Source organism: Crotalus tigris, unplaced genomic scaffold, assembly GCF_016545835.1.
Source record: "Crotalus tigris isolate CLP2741 ecotype Arizona unplaced genomic scaffold, ASM1654583v1 scf7180000023618.1514416, whole genome shotgun sequence".
Taxonomy (NCBI): domain Eukaryota; kingdom Metazoa; phylum Chordata; class Lepidosauria; order Squamata; family Viperidae; genus Crotalus; species Crotalus tigris.
Window position 1 is genome coordinate 1,083,719 of NW_024100082.1, and position 16,632 is coordinate 1,100,350.

Sequence of the window (16,632 nt, forward strand, 5' to 3'; positions counted from 1 at the left end):
ACCCGCACAAAGAAGCCATCTTATAATAGGTCAACTGGTCATCTAATGGATGACCTCTCTCAAAAGAGAATGTGCAACCTTGTGTGGGTTTGATACGACAGTAATGCCCAATTTTTGCTTCTCTTTTCTTTCAAGTCAGAATTAAACATTTTAAAATCAAGCTTGATCTGAGTTTTGAGCAGAACAAAGTTTTCAAAATTTGAATGATATGCCGGATAGATGGGATTCCATTATTTCTTGAGGAACTGAGACCCAATGTGGGAAAGGAGAGGGTCAAATAAATATACATTTTTGTAGTTCTGTCCATTTAATTTCATTCTAAGAGTAAACTGGTCCAACACAAATGAGACTTAGGTTCCTTGCATTCTTTTATATATTCACCCAAACACAACATGTTCAAAATATACAAAGTGCTCATTTTTCTTTTCTCCTTGCTTTTAAACTCCAGTTGAGTCTCATTCTCAGCAGTAAACACATAAGCAGTGACTGTAACAAAATGCATGTTTTCTGAGTTCATTTCCACTCCAGAAAGCTTTCAAAATGAATATTATTGAAAGGGGATGTAATATTATATAAGTATTGCAATGTTCCAGTCTTTCAACAGATGCTGAAGAAGAATTGAATAATAAAGAAAAAATGATAATATTTCAAGAAACTATGTCAACAAATCAGCTATCACGTTAAAACTTTTTAATTATATCCATATTTTTCTTAAGAAATCTCACCTGCTTGATTAAAATTTAGGTACTATATTTATGCTAAAATGGGTGATTTTTTCAGTATTGAAAATTTTAATGATCATTTGCACATACCTTCTTTACGTTGAGAACATATTTTGCAAAAATAAAATTCTTCTCCCAAACATTTATATCTGAAATATATATTTCCTTATTTCAGGTATAGAGATAAGAAAGAATTTGGAGGTATTTCTCTTCCTTTTTAATGTAAGTTCAACATACAAATACATTTTTGAAACATATTAAAAGTAATTTTGCATATTCTATTTTTCTGTTTTATGTTGATAAACATTGAGTGGAGTATTTTTAGCCAATTTGGTCCAGTTCTGCTGAACCTTTTTAAAAATTTCATTTTCAGAGATTCCATAGGTTAAAGGAACAGCTCATAATTTCCAGCAACAGGATTGGAAAGGTCATCTTTATACACTTGCTATATGTGCCCCTGCTGGCTGCTTTCTCCTTAGCCATGACTCCTGTGGGTAAATATGATCTGGTGCAGCTTTAGAAAAAGTCTAGGGCAGTTCACAGCTAGACAAGATTCAGGCTAAGAGGCCAGCTGTGGGCCAGCCAATCTGGAGGAGAAGGATGAGCCAAGACAAGAAGTAGTTGTTGCTATTGGAACCTATGGCTTGATCTAATTCAGATAACACTCCTGGATAAAAGCCATTCAGCTAGTCTTTTGTCACTAGATTTAAAAGGTCGATAAATTTAAAAGGTCAAAGCTGGAATGTCCCTATAGAAATGACTAAGGAGGGTCATTGCTCATTCATTCTCTACCCAAAAAAAGTTTCACATGCTGACATTTTGAGAGCTCTGCCAGTGTTAATACCTTGCAAGGAAATGAAATGCAATGTGATGACAAGTTAATGGTGATCTTTTTATGGAAGGAAGAAATACCTAGGATTTTTCTTTTAAAACTATGGATGGCATATGTGAAGATGGTTTTGATTTTCCAGACTTTAAAAAAATGTTTGACATGAAAAAGACATTGATTTTTCTGCACATTTATTGGAGAATATTACTTGGTACTATAAATTTCTGTCAAGTTTTTCATTCTTGCTATAATGGAAATGTAAAATGTTAGACATCCTGGGTCCTGTTGGGTAGAAAATTAAATTTGACTCCAGCTATCATGAAAAAAATTAAAGCTCTGGAGTAATCCTATTTAAAATGGTTGGTAAACTTTCCTTGGAAAATCTGGGTAGAAAATAGGATTAATGCTTTCAATCAAGTAGTGTGTAATGATATCTTTATAATGTTTGAAGGAGTTTAAAAGGAATACTTTATAACTTGTATAAAACAGTCAAAAATACAATTTATGTATCTCTTAAATTTATTGTTTGGCCCTGATACTCTCTTGGCTTCCAACATTTCTAAAGCATTCTGTATGAGAATGCCTTTTCAAAGACCAAACCAATATCGTTCTGCAAAAATTAAAACTCTACCTCAAGAAATATAGACAAGAAATGTACAAAAGATAGTGAGTTGGAATATCTTATGTTGCAAATCAATGACATCAGGTTTTTGTTTTTTTTTAATAGAAAAGTTAGATTTTACATGGTTTCAAAATTAATTTCATACTGGAAAAAATACTGTACTGGATTCAAAAGGTTGGCTCATTAATTTAATTAATTAATTTTAGTTTATCAACTTCCAGCTTTTGAACTAGATTAGTTGATAGGCAAAATTAGACAATATAATTCCCTATTGTATGAGTTTAATTCAGTAATAAAATTTGAATAGTAATGATGTTTATATACAAATATATACTTACTTTTTTACAATGAAGAACATGATGAAATTTTGAAATCTTGGATACTTTATTTTGTTGGGAGCTCAAGTTCCCCCTTCATGGAGAAGTGCGTTTATATCATTGATCCCGAAGGAGGATCAAGATCTCACTGAACCTTGGAATTATAGACCTATATCTCTTTTAAATGTGGACTACAAGATTTTCTCAAAAATTCTGGCAAATAGATTAATGGAGGTAATAAAAAACTTGATTCATTGTGATCAGTCAGGATTTATAACAGGGAGATATATGAAATATAATGTAAGGCAAATTCTTAACTTAATAGAGTATTTAGATAAGAATAATCAGATCCCTGCGGCTTTTATATTTTTAGATGCTGAGAAAGCTTTTGATCAATTAGATTGGAAATTTTTATTTTTATTGATAGAGAAAATGAATTTTGGAGATAAGTTTTTACATGTTATTAAGGCTATATATCAGTAACAGTTTGCTCAAATTATTATAAATGGGGGTCTGACTGAGACTTTTAAAATTGAAAAGGGAACAAGACAAGTATGTCCATTATCTCCATTGTTATTTGTTTTAACAATGGAGATTTTGTTAATTCAGATTAGAAAGTCAACGGCAATTAAGGGAATAAAAGTAAACAGGAATGAGTATAAATTGAGAGCTTTTGCAGATGATTTGGTTTTAACTCTAGCACAACCTACTTAAGTAGTTGGTCACTTGTTGGAAATTATATCTCAGTATGGAAAAGTTTCCGGTTTTAAAATAAATAATAATAAAACTAAAATGTTATCTAAAAATATGTCTAATAAGGAAAATGAAATTTTAGTTAAATTTACAGGTTTTCAGATGGTGAAAAAGGTTAAATATTTGGGAGTATATATAACAGCTTCTAATGGTAAATTATATAAGAATAATTATGAATTATTATGGGTAAAAGTACAAAAGGATCTAAATGATTGGAAAAAGTTGCAATTGTCTTTGTTGGGGAGAATATCAGCAGTAAAAATGAATGTTCTGCCAAAGTTTCTTTTCTTGTTTCAATGTTACCTATTCTAAAAAAAGATGCAAATTTGGATGAGTGGCAAAAGGGTATTAACAAATTTATCTGGGCTGGGAAAAAAAACCAAGGGTAAAGTTTAAGATTTTGCAAGATGCCCGAGAAAGAGGTGGGCTTAAAGCACCCAATTTGAAATTATATTATGATGCTGCCTACTTTAGAAGAATGGATACGTAAGGTTTCTAATCTAGCAGAAATGGCAAAGATTTCTGCTTATTTAAAGGACCATACACAAGAAAAATTTATTATAGTGTGGAGAAGGTGGATAGATTATATTCAGAATAAATATGGAACTTTAAAGTTCCATTTATTTTATGATTAAATTTTTTCTTGAAGTTATACTTACTATTTATAGAATCTTATAATATTTGATTTATAGTAGATTTGTTTATTTTTTATTTTTAAAGTTTATAGAGAGTTAAGGGTATTGTATGAACTTGTTTATTGTATAGAATTTTTTGTTTTGAAAGTTATAGATTGTGTTTGTTTTGTTTATAATAACCCTGTATTTTGCTCCGGGAAGTGGGGGGAGTAGGGTGGGAAGGGAAGGGTGGGTTAAGTATATATAGAAATGTTAATGTATGAAATAGACAGAGTAATTTAGAGGGAGGTGCCGCTCGGGTATTTCCCCCAGACTGTATCCAAAGAGGGAATAGAGGGGAGGAGGAGGGATGGAAGGAAGTTGGATGGGAGGAAGGGATGAGGGGAGAGAGGAGAGGAGAGGAGAGAGGGAGTAGGGAAGTAAGGAAGGAAGGTTGAGAGGGCAGATGCAGTCGGGGGGAGATAGACGAGTGACACCTAAGGTCTTATTTTAAAGGTATTTTTCTCCTTTTTTATTCTATATATAATGTATGGAAAGTATTATATGTATTGAAAATTGAAATAATTTTTTTTAAAAATCTTTAATTCTTTCTCAACATCCTCTTTAGTTAATATTGCTTACAGAAATTCTTTTATACAGTTATAGTTTATATATGTTTGTTCTTATGTGTTATCAGCTGTAGAGCTGGCTTTTCATTAGAATAAAGAAGTAACTTTCTATTTACTGGGTGACCTGTAACAATTGATAGGATTGGAACATATATCCTTCCAGAATATACTATTTTTATCTTATGTGATAATGTTTTTGAGAAACATGTACAAACCCAGGACTAATACCAATAGATTTGCATACTAAGACATTCTGTTGATGCTTTAGTAATGTAACATGTTCACAACTGAGCTGAAAATATTTTTCAAATGACATCATAGTACGTAAACTAAATATTTTTGATATTTTTGAAATGATTCATTATTGATTTTTATTTTATATATACTTCAAATTTAATATCTTGTCTTTTTTGCTGGATGACATTACAGAATAATAAAAATTCCCAATAACAACCTCAAACCCTGCTCAGATAATGGTATTATGCCAGCTGGAAAATGCTGATCTCATTTGTTTTATCAAACTGATGCAAAGGGAAAACTTCCCACAATAACCAATTGACTCTACTGAAATGGAATTAAAAAAAACCTATGGTGTTTCAAATTACTATCTAACCTAAGACATCCAATTCATAAAGAATGTAATTCCAGACAAAGTACACAGAACAAAGTCATCTGATAAAGTTCCTGTGAAAGAAATGTCACATTCTATTCCAGCCTTTTATCAGGTTATGCTGGGATGCATATTTGGACCTCTTGAATGTGGGTGTGGGGATTAGTCAGTCCCTGGGAACCAAGGAATGTACATACATATTGGCTGCTTCAGTTATAATGAATAGGAATTCTGGTTATCAGAGGACAGCAGCATCAGAGAAATGAAGAAACCAACCCAGAACTTAATAAAGCAAAATACTTGTTAATGTCTGAAATAATGGTTCTAGCAAATATCAATTCAGAATCTGAAATCAGGATTTGTAATTGATTTTCCATTAGTTTTTTGTTAAGGAACATCAAGGAATGTTTTGGTTTCCTCTTTGATTTCTTATTAATTTAATCTCTTATACAAGGTAGAGGACACAAATAGGAATTATTTGACATTAGGTATGAACTGCTCTTAAACAATTAATTATTATCCTATGCCATTTCACTGTTATATCCTGACATAACCAAATATTTAAATAAAGCTTAAAATTTACAAATATTGTAAATACGTATTTACTTGTTGAAATTCTATGCCACTGCAACAATGAGACTCTATTACTTCAAGTGTAAAAAAACAAACAAACTATTTCTAATGATTTTTAAAAAAACCCTTTAAAGATAGCTCATACTTTAGCATAAGACTTGGAAATTACCCTTCCAAGAGAAATATCTGTTCCTAAGATAGTTTATTCCAGTTTTTTTAGTTGTATCTACTATTTTCTACTGCAATGTTTAATTAGTATACTTTTGCAACAAGTATAAATCATATACTACCTTCCACACCAATAAAATCTGTGAATGAATCCCATCCTTTGGGTATATTTCAACTCCATGCCAAGTTGTTTTGGAAAACATTGGGCCTCAAAAGCTGAATTTGACTTTAATATTTAATATAAAATACTATATCATCTTCTTTACATAAATGCAGTACAACCGAATAAGACTTAGATTTAAATAACATTGATATCTATTGAATGCACTTTTCATGATGGATATATAAGAACAGTGTCAATAAATTACTGAACTGAAAGAAACCATATTGTGTCCTGAAGTCTGTGTCTCCATATATTAATTAATAAGTTGATACTATATAAATATACTGATTAATTGTGGCTAATTAGTGACTAATTAATTATCTATAATGGAGTCAAAAAAGAAATATACAAGGATGCAAATTAACAGACACACTTTGTTGAGAATAACTTTATGCAGAAGGACAAAATGCCCTGAAACAAATATGTAAATATATTGCTTGCCTCAATTTTGCAATCTAAATTGGAGAAAAGACTATAAATTTTGTTTTAGGTTGTTGTGGCTCTATATCATTCAGAATATTTAAGGTTTACCATCATCATTAGTGATTTCAATAAGTTGTCTGTTTTCCTGTTTTCCACCATAATTCAAATGCTTCAACTTTTATTTTTTAAACATGAATTACATTTGGAAAATTGTACCATTGGCAATATCGATTGTCAGTGTCAAGGCTCTGTACATTGTGTCTAGATGCTTCATTGTCTTTTTCTCAAATAGCAAATATTTCATGTTTCACGGCCACTGACCACATGCCTATGAAGTTTTGAGCCTACAAGATAAAGTCTACAGCTATTTCAATTTCTTCATCACCTAATTCCATTTTGGCATTGTCTTTTGATGCAAATTTTGTTTCATGTTACTGCTGATTTCTGCAGTCTCCACTTTCTCCTTTGATAAGAAATTCCTTCAGCCTCTCTCACTTCCTGCCATCAAAAGGATAGCAGTATATTTGAAGTTACTGGTGTTTTTCTGATCAATTTTATTTCTAATTTCTATTTCTTCTGATTCAGCATTCCTCATGATATATTCTTCATAAGACTTAAATAAATAAGGGGATGGTACATAGTGTTGCTCCACTAATTCCTCAATTTCAGACTATTTAATTGCATCATATTCCATATTCTAACAGTTGCTTCCTATTCACCGTATTACTAGGCAAATGAGGTGCCCTGATATGCTCATGTTTTTAAAAGGCTATCCAAAGTTTCTTCTAAGCTACATAGTAAAAAGCCTTAGTATAATTAATCAAGCAGAAACAGATGTCTTTTTGGAACTCCCTTGGCTTTTCCATTATCCACTGGATGTTAGTACTGTGACCTCAAGTGCCTTTGCCTCTTCTGAATCCAACCTGCACATCTGGCTATACTTCTTCCATATATTATTGAAATCTGAATTGCAAAAACAATTACCTTCAATCTCCTGTATGATGACACATGCCAGTTTTACATTTCAGAATATATTGGTATATATAGAAAATATGTTGAAAACTTGTTTGTTAAAAATTAAGAAGATACTTAGTCTGAATGTTACAGAAAGTAGAATGTGCAAGTATATCTGTGAGACAATCATCATGTAGGATAAACTTCACAAAGCAACTGAGTTCCACATTCCATGTGACTGATATGTTTGTTTAAATAAACACTCCTGCATATTGTACATGCTCAATTAAAACAAATTACATAAGTTCAGTTGAGGATAAATTTTACAATCCAATTTCAGCAAAACTGATATTCCTTGGAATATATCACATAGTGAAGAGAAAAAAACCCTGGCATCAAGTGCATCTGCAGTGATGGGGGAGTGCATGTCAAAAAACTCAAGATGCATTGCATGCAAAAAACTGTATAGTGCACAGTCATGGCCACCCCCTTGATTTTTTTGGGACTTCCCCTCCGCCACAGATGTCCCTGCACAATATACCTGCGAATTTGAAGTAGTCATTTCTTTGAGAACTGAGTAAGTACAGCTTCTTTCCATATATTCAGAATCAGACTCTTTCCAGAAGTTGAACACTATATGACTGGTATGGAATGTAGGAATGAGCCTTAGATGTCCTTCTAACTAAGTTTTTCTCCATAACAAAGCCCAGATTATACGGATACATTTCTGCCAATATAGGAAAGGAAGTTGAAACTCAAATACTTTGGCCACCTAATGAGAAGGAAAGACTCACTGGAGAAGAGCCTAATGCTGGGAAAGATTGAGGGCAATAGAAGAAAGGGACGACAGAGAATGAGGTGGCTGGATGAAGTCACTGAAGCAGTAGGCGTGAGCTTAAATGGACTCCAGAGGATGGTAGAGGACAGGAAGACCTGGAGGAACATTGTCCATGGGGTCACGGTGGGTCAGACATGACTTCATAACTAACAACAACAACAACAAAGGAAAGGAAAGGTCTTGACAATTGACAGCTACTTCATTGATACTATTAATTTAATAAATGTCAAATATAACATTGTTGCATCTGAAAGAATATCCGATTTGATAACTTCCATGAAATACAGCTGCTATAACTGTCTGCATCAATATTCACCAATATAAAACCATGTGGTGTATATCTTGAAATAAGTCACAGTAAAAGCTCATTATGCAATTTTTGGCCTAAGTATTTTATAGTTTTCCTGTTTTTGTACTGTTGAAAACGAAAGGGAGGGGAGCTTAAGTAGGACCATTAGTGTTCTCTTTCCCACCGTTCTTTAGCATTTCTGACAAACACTATTGATCTTTGGAACACGCTTGTAGCAACATTTGCCTTCTACATTATCAATTGATTTCAATTTCTCCATATACAACAAAACCAGCTATAGGGCTTTTAATTCAAATGAGTTTATTAATAAAGCAGTACAGCTTAGGAGTCAGCCAGGATGATCCAATCGTTCAAATATTGAAAGCCATTTTGGTGTTAATCCATGTGTTCTTCCTGTTTAGCTTGCAAAGTGACTAGGACAATAAAAATGTTATCTTGCAATTAGTAATTTGGACTACATACATTCCTTTTTTATTACAGTTCAGTACAATTCTCAGGCAGAGTTCTATAATAAAATTAAAAAGGGCTGATATAGCTGTAAAACTTTCTAGACAAAAAGATCACCTTGTTTTAAAGAAAAAAAGAGCATTTTGTCCAACTGAAGGTGGCAAAATCTAGTTACAGAATCTGAAAAAGGATAAGGCTATAACATTTGGGCTGCAAAAGCCTGGATGACTAATAGTAGCAGAGCTCAATTTTTGCTATTAAATCTGATAGCTAAGAAAGAAAGCTCAGGAAGATGACCACACATGTGGCTTCTCCTGTGCTTAGGGGAGGTTTAGAATAATAATAATGAATAATAAGGTTTAGAATAATAAATATAAAAATAATAATGAAAATAGGCTGGCTTCAAGATAATATGTGGCAGTGTGAGCAGTTCTGGGCATTTTATGGTTGGATGCTATAACAACACCACTGGCTTTCATTGAGCTTCTAAGTGCAACACAAGATGCTGATTATAACTTCAGAGAACTCAGCCCTTTGCCACCTAAAGACCATGAGCATCCCTTGCCATCCATTCCCATTCAAACAACTGTCACCCATCAATCTGAACCATTTTTTAAAATATAAAAGCTACTCAATGCTAAAATACAACAAAAAGCTCTGGATATGTAGCAGAGCACTCTAATGCTTTGTTTCTTGGTTTTATATCAACTGTTTCCAACTTGAAAGCCTCCATATTTTGAACTTTCATAATGAAAAACTGATTTTACTTGCTAGAGGTATGCACATTGAAATTTAAGACAAATGAAGGGTACCCAATTGAGATTATTTTCATGTACTAAAAATATGAACTTACTTTTGCGTGCCCATATTGTTCCTTATATGACAAATGTCTCTCTTTCCTTAGAATGATTTCTTTCACCTTTTATTGATACTTTTTGTACTACATCTGTTACATTTCTCAATTTTTCTGTCTTTATTATTTTATGTTAATCATATAAGATTTCAAATAATGAGTATCATTAGAGTGAGAAGGGAGGAAGCATTATTTTATTCCAAATCAATTTCAAACTAACAGAAGACAAACACAGTAATAGGTTAGGTTATTTCCCTTTTATAGTGTTACAAGCACCCATATAATGTATGCGTGCAGTATCTCTAAATATTAAGTGGTCTGAATTTACATAAAACACTGTTAGAAATTTGTTTTTCTGTGCCTTACATTTAATGTTCTGCATTTTTTTTTCCAGCTGACTCATCAGCTAGGCAGCAGCCCCAGGTAAATATTTCATTTTTGTGCTCTCATAAAAGATCAAAATATATGTCTCAGTTCCTGCTAAGATTTTTATTTAAAATATTTTACCAGTCAATTTTCCAGCTCGCTGATTGACTGCTGTTATTAACCCACAGTTAGTGAGGAAAAGCTAGGAAATTATTATCTGATTGCTGTTGTGTTTGTAGAAATGTGATTCCAACATATTGTAAATTTCTCCTTGGGAAATTATTTGATGTTTCTGAGAGAAATCTGTTTGTTTCCAAAAGAATAGTCAGGTTTTAAGGAAGGAGGCTGGATTAGCAAACTTTAGGAAAGGATTATGAATAGTTTGCCAACTTGATTGATTGGACGACATCTCTGTTCTTCATAAATAGAGATCATCCCTGGAAGAAATACTATTTCTTATTTTATATTTTGGTTATTTCTTCTGTCACACAAATCCTTCAAGCTCATAATGAGGCTAATTTGAAGTAAAGTAATGAGGAAATATAAAAAAGTTCTCAGCTTGATAGTTTCTTCAAGGTTTGTATCATTTCTCAAACTTGTCTTATTGAACTTCTGCTGTTCTCATTGCATTCTAGGACTTTTTCCAAACTAAAAGTGATGAACTCTGCTGTGATTTTCTCTGCCATTTCACCAGTATTGATAATGGCAACCTAAGACATTTTACTGCCAAAGGCAGAACAGCAAATAACTCCACCTCAATCTAGTCAAAATCAAAACTAGCCAAGATATTTTGGCGCTTGAGACAGAAACTCCCATAAGTTCCTCTTCGATTAGTAAAAATACAATAAAAATATATTAAATAATGGTCAGCTTACTGTCCTTTCATGACACTAAAGTCATGATTTTAATTACATTTCCTGGACAGTCTTGGATACAGTTGTATCACTGAGTATTATGAGCATATTGCCAATGCCAACCCCAAACTTTTGGATGACCTCCAAAAACCAATGACTTCATACAGATGATGGGACAGAAGATCAAGGCCCAAAGAATTCCATATTGTAGCGACTGAGAACTCAGCCTCTCATCTCCATCCACATCAACTGGGAATACTCACTTATAAAGTTAACTGAACCACTGAAGAATGGTGTCTTCAATTCTCAGTCATCTTAGCCAGTCCAGAAGAATACCAAAGTCAATGATATTGAATTCCCTTGAAATATCTAGACCTTGCAGAATTGCGTTCCTCCATTTAAGTCCTGTAATAGTTCATCAATAAGAGTGAACAATGTAGCTGTCATGGATAAGGAGGATAACCTTGGGGAAGAGAAGGAAGTTACAATCAGATAAACAAAACTTGACCTGAAGCAAAAAAAATAGTTTGTGAAAATGCTTCAAATAATATTCTCTCCTCAATTCTCATGTAGATAAAAGAGGGAGAAAAGGCAGCACATTCAGACTTTGAAGATTCTGTTAGTATATCTGTTTTAATAAAAGTATCTTTGGACTGTTTATTTCCCAGTCTTTCTCTACCTGCTAGGGCTGCAGCAGCTTCTAACTCTAGTCCCAAAGTCTAAGTAATCCATTTCTTTTAGAGCTTTTTGCAGATGAAGGTGCATCAAAAAGGAGACTTTAAGGACTGGACAGTAGTTATTTAATTTAAGTTTTTGTTTAATCTAATCTATGATGAGTCCAGTGTAGCACCTTGAAGAGGGTTATACTAACACCCTCCTCAGGGCATTATACTTCTAGCACTGGGACTATTCTTGTTTGGAGAAAGAGACATTTATCAACTGTAATATATAAGCCTAACAGTGTTCTGAAAAACACTCAGAGGTAATTTCTCATTAATTTTATTTCTAACAAGCACCTTAGCCTTATATTGTCAGCTCTGTTCCTGTGTGGGAAGGAGAGCTTTGCACCGCAACAGCTATAGAAACATCTGTTCCCTTGAAAGTGAAGCAAGGAGAACTGATTTTGAGTTGTCAACTGTATCCAGAGTTTTTGCCATATAAAGGGGAATTCCACAAATCTGATATCAGTTCCTGTCTGTATCATTGTAGAAAAGTCATTATTCTCATCACCTTCAACCTTCTTATTTCCTGACTGCTCTTTTCAGTCACTTGATTTTTCTCCTGTCCACACTGCCTGATTTCCTGGTATTCTTTCATTACATTGAAGTGTGAGACTGAGTAAAAGAAAACAGCAAGCCCATCCGGACTATAAGTGGCAGACTTTGACTTGCCTTTCATCCCAAAAGAAATCTAAAAATAATACTAAATCATGCTAAAAATAGGATAAATTTCAACTTACATTCTGTTGGGTGTGAGAACCTGAAAGGTTGGTATTTCCTAGTATGAATGAAGATTGATTTCAGATTTGTCGATGAAATACATTTCCTAAATAGGACAGCTAGTTACAAGTTATGATGAAAATTTAAATAATATATTGGCATTCAGATGGAACATTGCTGTTTTGTAGTCATGTTAAGATACAAATAGCTATACAAGAGAAAGAAAACATGGGAACTGTGACACATACTTCTTCCTTCATTAAAGTGAACTCCTATCAATCTTTACTCAAATAATGATTCCATTGTTCCATGGAAGATGGGAAAATATGAAAGACAACCTTCTTCACTCTCTCTTCTCTGTTATATTTGAAACATCTGAGCTCCAAGGACTGATAGTTTGTCTTCAGAATTTGAAGATGAATTGTGAGGTTCCAGTTTATTATAGCTAATAACAGAAAGTGAGATTAGACATAAAAATAACTCTTGGCATATTGATTATGACAAAAGTTCAATCATTGCATATATGATTTCCCCTCCAAAGTGCTCTTATCACTTATACTCTGCCTGGTAAGTTGAAATCACCTATATATCAACTTTAAGAAACCTTGCTTGTTATTCATTTATTTAAAGTATACCCCACTATCTATCAATAAAAGGGCTGCATAAAAGGCTTGCTGATCTTTGAACAGGAGATTTTAACATTTGAAAGTGGTGGTCAAGAAAGCCCTTTTTGGATTCTCACAATTCTCTGATGATGGGGATCCCAAGACAATTGTCTAACCTCCCCCTCCTCAAAGAATCATTTTCAGGTACATAAAAAATAAGATGGATTTTCTAAGGTTATCACAATAAGCTTTGTATGACTGTATTATGAAAATTGAACATTTATAAGAAGGACATTCCCAGAAGGATGTTCCTAGATTTATGAAACTGGATCCACTACTAGAAAAGTGAATAACTTAACTAGGAAATCCTGAGGGACAGTTGAAATCCTGCTATTGTAAGCCAGTACAAAAAAGCAAGTCAGGCCAGGAAGCATGCTCAGAGAGCAAAATAGAAATTAGAACAAAAGAATAACCAAAGGATGCAGAATACCCCAACTCTCAGAGAAATTTTGCTTGTTAGGGAAGGTACATCTGGAACAGAAAACACATACATTGTTCCTGTCCAGGATGATCAATTGGCCAGGCTGAGCAAGGTGATGCTCTGATAGGATAGTTAAATGAGAATTTGCAATCTGCACTTTCATGAGTCACAAAATGAGGAACTGCATATAGATTTCATTAGTTCCTGAGGTTATAGCATAGCAGCACAAGAGCAATTGGAATGGAAAGTTGAACTGTAGGAGTATACTGGTTTTTAAATTCTCTTTGGGGAATTCCCTATAGCAAAAAGAATTTTCCAGTAACAACTAGCAACATGTAAATTTGCTTTCAGAATGCAAACTGATTTTATCAGTAAAATCAGATTGAATCATTTTTTGTAAGATTAAGTCAAGTGTCTTCTCTTCTTCCTACAATAGATTTGGCACCCTCTCTTATCCCCATTAGGAGTTCTAAAAGAACTGAAACAATAACTAGATTCTTCTCATTTATGCCCATTTTTATTTCCCTCTCCTTCCTCCACCTTTCTAGTAAATATGTTTTAAAACATTTCAAACTCAGTTTAAATATAAAATGTAAATTGTTCCAAAAATAATTACCAGTTGAACACTCTTCACATGTGGGGGGCTGAGATATGTGTGTGAAAGAAATGAATCTCTCTGACTCAGGAAGCTACAGTTGGTAGCCTGGGAGAGAGAGATAAGCATCTTTTGGAAGGCCAAGAACCACTGCTGATTAGGAATGGTTCACTTCCTGTTGCTTCGGAAACAAAAGGGCCACTTTTGGCTGCATATAAAGCATCTTGAAGTGACTGTTTTTGTGTTAACCACAAAGGAGAGTGTATTCTATTGTCTCGTTATGTCTCTTGCTCCCTGTGTGGGGAGTATTCTCTCTTCCTTAATCCCAAAATTATAGCCTTAAAGAAAGACTATATAAACAAATAGTTTGGAGAAACTTAATTCATATGAGAGACTTAATTCATAGGTCCATATTCCTATGTGTCACCTTGCTAGGCTGAAATTGAACTGTATTAGTAATGGCAGTGAACATACAATTTTGCCTGAAATATAAGAAATTTTCTCATTTGATGAACAATAGCCATCCTCTCTTTCCAAATTCTAAAAGATGTCCAACTTCGGCTTCAGAGCAACTGTCGTCATTGCATGAACTAATTGGTCATGCAACAGATATTATTCCTGGGAATTTTGAAGTTGAACACATCTGGATGGCACCAAATGAGCAACAGATGTTATAGTATGTTAAAGCTTTTATAAAACAGAACTCTTCCAAGAAAGAGCCATAGTTTACAAATCACAGGGGATGGATTAATATAACATATGGTTTATATTATTATATGAAGATATTATAATAAAGTGTGTCTAGTATTAGAAGAAAATCTTGAAATTCATGCATGACAAACAAGTAGTTTGCCTGTTTTGCTTTTGGTTTATATTTTAAGTAGTTTATGCTAAATATTGATAATTCACACAGAAATCTGAAATTCTGAAGATTACCATGCTTAAAATGTAAATATACAATCAACAGCTTATGTTGTTATATGTGTTAGTGAAATATAAATATGTGTTAGTGACAAAATCAATTTTTTGGCTTCAAAAATAGCTGCTTTCAAATCTGTAGTTATAGCTTATTGATATTGATTACACATTATAAAAGTGTAAAGGAGTTCAATTAATATATATTGTATCTGATTATATCCTCATTTTATATTAGATAAAATGTCCTTAGTGGTGATTATTTTAAATATCATAAGGGAACTGATTTTTGAAGCATTTTAGTAAAAGTGATCACATAATTGCAGTCTCTTTGGAGTTGTTTTGAATTTTTGGAGAGCCAATATTTACAAGCTATTTTCTCTGCCTCTTTTATACTTATATGTAGTGAGTAAGTTCTCCAGTCCTGCATACAATTTCTTTCCTGTTTGCTTTAGGGAGTAGTTGCAAGTCAATGTCCTCTAGCTGAGTTGAATATTAGTCTCAGGGCCTCTCAACCCTCCTTTTGCTGTCTGAAATTTGATGGCATTTGAATTCTCATACATCTAGTGCAGTGGTTCTCAACCTTTTTATAGTTGTGACCCGGGTCGTAAGTCGAGGACTACCGGCCCAGGAGCACCGCGCATGTGTGGTGCCGCCCCCTGTGCTGGCTGAGGCATAGCCGGCAAGGGGCATAGGCAGGCTGGCCCGGGCGCTCCCGGGTGGCCGCGGCAGGTAGGGTGACCACCGGCTGGGCCACCAGCTGGCCCAGCCCAAGGCAGGTAAGGCACCTGCTGGGCCAAAAGTGTGCCAGCAACCCTCCCTGCACCCGCCACTGCCCTGCTAGGTTTACCTTGGCCGCCGCCCATTTGGAGCGGTGGCAGGCAGGCCCAGGTGTTCCTGGGCGGCCGCGGCAACGGCAACGCAGGGCAACCACCGGCTGGGCCACCAATTGGCCCAGCCCAAGGCAAGTAAGGTACCTGCCAGGCCCCATGCATGCCAGCAATCCTCCCTGCACCCGCTGCTGCCCCGTTAGGCTTACTTTGGCCGCCGCCCATTCGGGGCGGTGGTAGGCAGGCCCAGGTGCTTCCGGGTGGCCGCAGCAGTGGTGGCACAGGCCGACCACCAGGTGGGCTACCAGCTGGCCAGCCCAAGGCAGGTAAGGCACCTGCCAGGCCCCACACGCACCAGCAACCTTCCCTGCACCCACCGGCCTCCCACCTCCCACCCCGGCCCTCTTTTACTTACTTTTTAGTTGCTCAGCAGGGAGGGAAGCTCTGCAGACTGTTCCCCTTGCAGCACCGTTTGCAGACTGAGGCTTTTGGCGGGCTCAGCAGGGCAGAGACAGCCCTGAACAATTCCTATTGGCTTTTCAAAGCCAATAGAATTAGACTCTGTTCAAAGCCAATAGAATAAGAGGGAGTAGCAGAGCTAAGGAAAAGGGGGAAAATGGCAGAAAAAATGGCGGATCACGTTGTTTGCGACCCCCGTGAAATGGTCATTCGACACCAAATGGGGTCGCGACCCACAGGTTGAGAACCGCTGATCTAGTGAG